The sequence below is a fragment of the Labeo rohita genome, chromosome 13 (genome assembly GCF_022985175.1).
Source record: "Labeo rohita strain BAU-BD-2019 chromosome 13, IGBB_LRoh.1.0, whole genome shotgun sequence".
Taxonomy (NCBI): domain Eukaryota; kingdom Metazoa; phylum Chordata; class Actinopteri; order Cypriniformes; family Cyprinidae; genus Labeo; species Labeo rohita.
Window position 1 is genome coordinate 6,934,058 of NC_066881.1, and position 4,145 is coordinate 6,938,202.

Genomic DNA, 4,145 nt, shown 5'->3' on the forward strand with positions numbered 1-4,145 from the left:
AACCCAGCCAACCATCACCCCGACAAGCGGAGTTTGAGCCCGAGCCCACCGCAGATGAAGAGCCAGAGCCAAGAGCGACAGAGCCAGAGCCTGACACATCTGACCAGGTGCAAGAGCCGGCCACTACATTCGTGATGGTGGAGTGCTGCGTGGAGCAAGAGAGGGCTATGGAGAGCCCTGCCCACTGCACCACCGCTGGGGGTGAGCTGGAAGAAAACTCTGGGGACTTCATTGATTTTTCTATGGAAGTTCTAGAAAATGACTCTGGGGATTTAATAGACTTCTTTACAGAAATATCTACCTGTCACGTTATGCGTGCCTGTATGGAATCCCCACCCACCCTCCCTCTTCTGCCTATGTCAACGTCTGTCTGCTCACCGCTGTCCCCTGACAGCCCCTCTGCTCACCCTCAGCCCACCACCTGTGCAGTGGGCTCGCCGCGGGTCTGCCAGCTTCCATCGGTGTCAGGGCTGGAGGATCCCTCATCTCCGCCTCCAGCCTCAGAGTCCAGAACTCCGCCTCGGCCCTCCGACCCTGCGGCTCCACCACGGCTCTCAGCGCCCTCGTCTCCATCGTCGCCCATCGGTCCACCAGCTCCACCGGGCTCCCTCGTCTTTCCGGCTCCGCCCTGGTCGGTCATCGTCCCTCCGTCACCTCAGGACTCTGTTCCTCCGGCTGCGCCTCGTCACTCTGTCCCACCGGCTCCTAAGGACTCCTCCCTCCCTCCGGCACAGCCTCCATCCTCTGTCGCTCCGGCTCCGCCGCGGACCTCCGCCTACGCCTTGGTCGCCAGAGCCTAGGGCTCCGCCTTGGCCCTCCGGATCCTCGGTGTCGCCCTGGATCTTCGGCTCTCCGTCTCCGCCTCGGGCTCCTCCCCTAGCGGCTCCGCCTCCGTCGGTCGGCCCCATGGAGTCGTCAGCCCTTCTTCCACCATGGCTCCTCCCTCCATCGGCTCCACCGTGGGTCATCATGGCTGCGTTCCGGGTCCTGCTAGGTTCCTCCTGCTCTGGGTCCCTCCTGTTTCCTCCCTGGCTCCTCCCACCATCGTCACTGCCTTGGACTTCGTTTTTTGCCCTTATTACTCTGTTTTTTGTCCCCCTCCCGGGGTTCCGTCCTCCGCCGAAGCCTCCTCCCACATGGACTCTGTCTTTCTGCTGTTTTTTCGCCCCTCTTGTCTGTTTTGTTTTTTGTTTTCTACGGCGCGAGGACGCGCCTATTCGGAGGGGGGCGTAATGTCACAGTTCTGTCTGTTTGTATTCTTGGTTTCTCCCATTGTCTCCCCCCGTCGATCTGTCTACTTTGGTTTAGTCCTTGTTAACGTTATCTGGTTCACCTGTCTGTCATTATTAGTTTGCCTTTATAAATCTGTCTTTGTCATGAGTTCCCTGTCGGTCTTTATTGTTGAATTGAGTTTCTGTGTGTGTGGTTATCGCTCTGTGTTCCTGCCTGTTCCTCTTGAAAGTAATTAAAATAAGATTTGTTTCGTACGTTGTATCCTGTCTTCCATCCAGCACCAGCAACCGTAACATCAACACAATAACATGGATTTCAATCTACAAAATGGAATGAAAAAAAATATATATATATGTTTCAATGCTTTCTCTTACAATTATATTGTTGGGTAATGGACAACTACTTCCGCATTCAGCGAACCTACACACAGTTTTTTTTCATGAGAATGTAGATTATTACTACATTTTAGGGCTGTCATTTCTTTAAAAACAAAACAAAAAAAAAAACAATTAATCATATTCTTTGCGTTAACATGAATTATCCTCAACTTGCTGAAATGTTACTATAATCTAAATGTATTTCCCTACCTATATGCATTCTGAATAATAAATAAATATATTTCCCCACTAACCTGCCGCATTCTCATGAACAGTATTTTTCTTTTACTGATCATATTTTATACCTGTTGAATGTACAGTTTTAAATGAGTTTGACTGATAAACACCCTTACGAAAATTAAGTTTGGTTTTACTATAGTAAAAGTGCCATGTTTTTTTTTAAATTTTGACCATTTGTATAACAACACTACTAAAAATAGCCTACCATCGTTAAACTATGGTCAGTGTAGTAAAACCCGACTAACATATTTAACACATATAAATAAAGGTTCATTGTGATCTTATTCATCAGATCTCACAAATACTGTATATATCTCGATTAGGCCACTAGTATAGAGCACTTACACCCAGTGAAACAATCACCTATGATTAACAGCCATCGCTTTCTCATATCGGTTTATGTTGGATTAAAACTTAACTTTCCATTGAGTTTGGAAAATTTTGTACACAGCAATCATCATAATATGTCTTCTCCTGTCTCTGAAAATTTCCAGATTTTGAAATCATTCCGCAAACTCTCATTTTATTAGGCGTTTAAGCCAACTAGATGATTACAGCACACTGAAAATGTACATAACTGGAAATAACTGAGCCGTAACATTTCAAAACGGAAGTGCGTCACCAGGCTCAGTGATAGTAGTCCATTATACTGTATATAAGTTGCAGGCTGGAAGAGTGGGGTAAGTTGAGCCAGTGGGTAAGTTGGCTCACCCCGTATCTTGTACATTTTTACTGTCATGTGACCATGTATTGTGAAATCACACATCAACCAGACTGTGAAAAGGGGAAACACATGGGAGGAGTAGAAGGCACCTATTTACTTTAAAAAACATTTTTGGCTTGTCAAAGTAAAATTTTTGCATAACCTAATGTACATAATGTAATGGCTGTTGCTTCAAAGCAAATTCATCCAGGTCTAAAAATATCATGCCATATAGATGATTTAGCAATGTATAAAACCATGGAAATCATTTATCTAAATATTAGCCTGACTGGTATGATACCTATTTTTTTTTCCAAATTGCCAGCTATGGGGCGAAGTGAGCCAAATCCTGTGGGGTAAGTTGAGCCAGCACTTTAACTTACCCGACCATAAGGCATTGAAGTTAAGCTAAATCTATAAAGTTTAAATTGGTATTTTAATGTGATATTACCCATCTGTTTTAGTTTATCATATACATATTATTTGTAGTTTATTTGATAGGGACAGTGTACAAGTGCACCAAATCCTTCTCTGAGAACCAGAAGATGCTTTTCATCACATTATAAACAAATACATCATTCCATCTGTAGTCCCTACTGGTCTGTTCGACATTGCAGAAAAGCTACCATGCCAAGAATCTTTTGACTAAAATATTTATTAGTTTCAGTTACATTTATTCTTTCATTCTAATTCAGTTTTTATTTCATTTTACTCAACAAACCGTTTAGTCTGGTTTTGGGAAGGTTCGAACTTTGGTGTTCAACATATAGTTTCAGAAATTTAAACAATTAAAGATTGAAAATTAAACCACATTTAATTGGTTTTATTTTGTGTAAGCTAGCGTTTAGAAAAGAAATATGATGTCACATGAGTTTGAATCAGATTCAGTCAGATGGTGCATCTTAAGCCGGGCTCACACTACAGGATTTTTAAAATTCTTACCGATTATGAAATCTGGTTGCAGCGCACACATTAGGAGAATCTTTGGAGACTATCTTCCCTGAAATCTTAAACATTCACACACTACATGATTTGAAAATTGTGGCTCATCACACACTACAAGATAATTTTAAGAATATCATGACGGAGGGTGCGCCTCACCTGATCTTACACAACAGATCCTCATTTTAGCAACTAATGTTTACAAATATTAGTTAGCGTGCTAGCAGCTTTATGCACTCAGCCGGTATGTTGAAAACTGAGATGATTTCACTTCAGAGCTTTCCTTGCTCCATGCGTTTGTGGTATGTTTTCAACATATTATAGAGATAGTGTTACTACAAAAACATAAGAAGCAGTTTCCTCCATCTCCACTATCCAGTGGACCGTACAGAAGCTGTTTGTCGGTCGCGCATTGGCTGTTGTGAAAGTACTGATCATCCCGATTTAAAATCCTGAATATCAAACATGTTTGATATGATCGGGGCGGCCCTGATTTGTGTGAGAGCAGGTCGGGAGATGCAAGATTCAATCTGTGAACGTCTCACATTACCAGATAATCCGTGCCAAACATCGGGACCGATCGAGGTACTCAACAAGATTTTTGCTCCGATTCTCAGGAGGGGAAAATCGGGTTAAAATCCTGTAGTGTG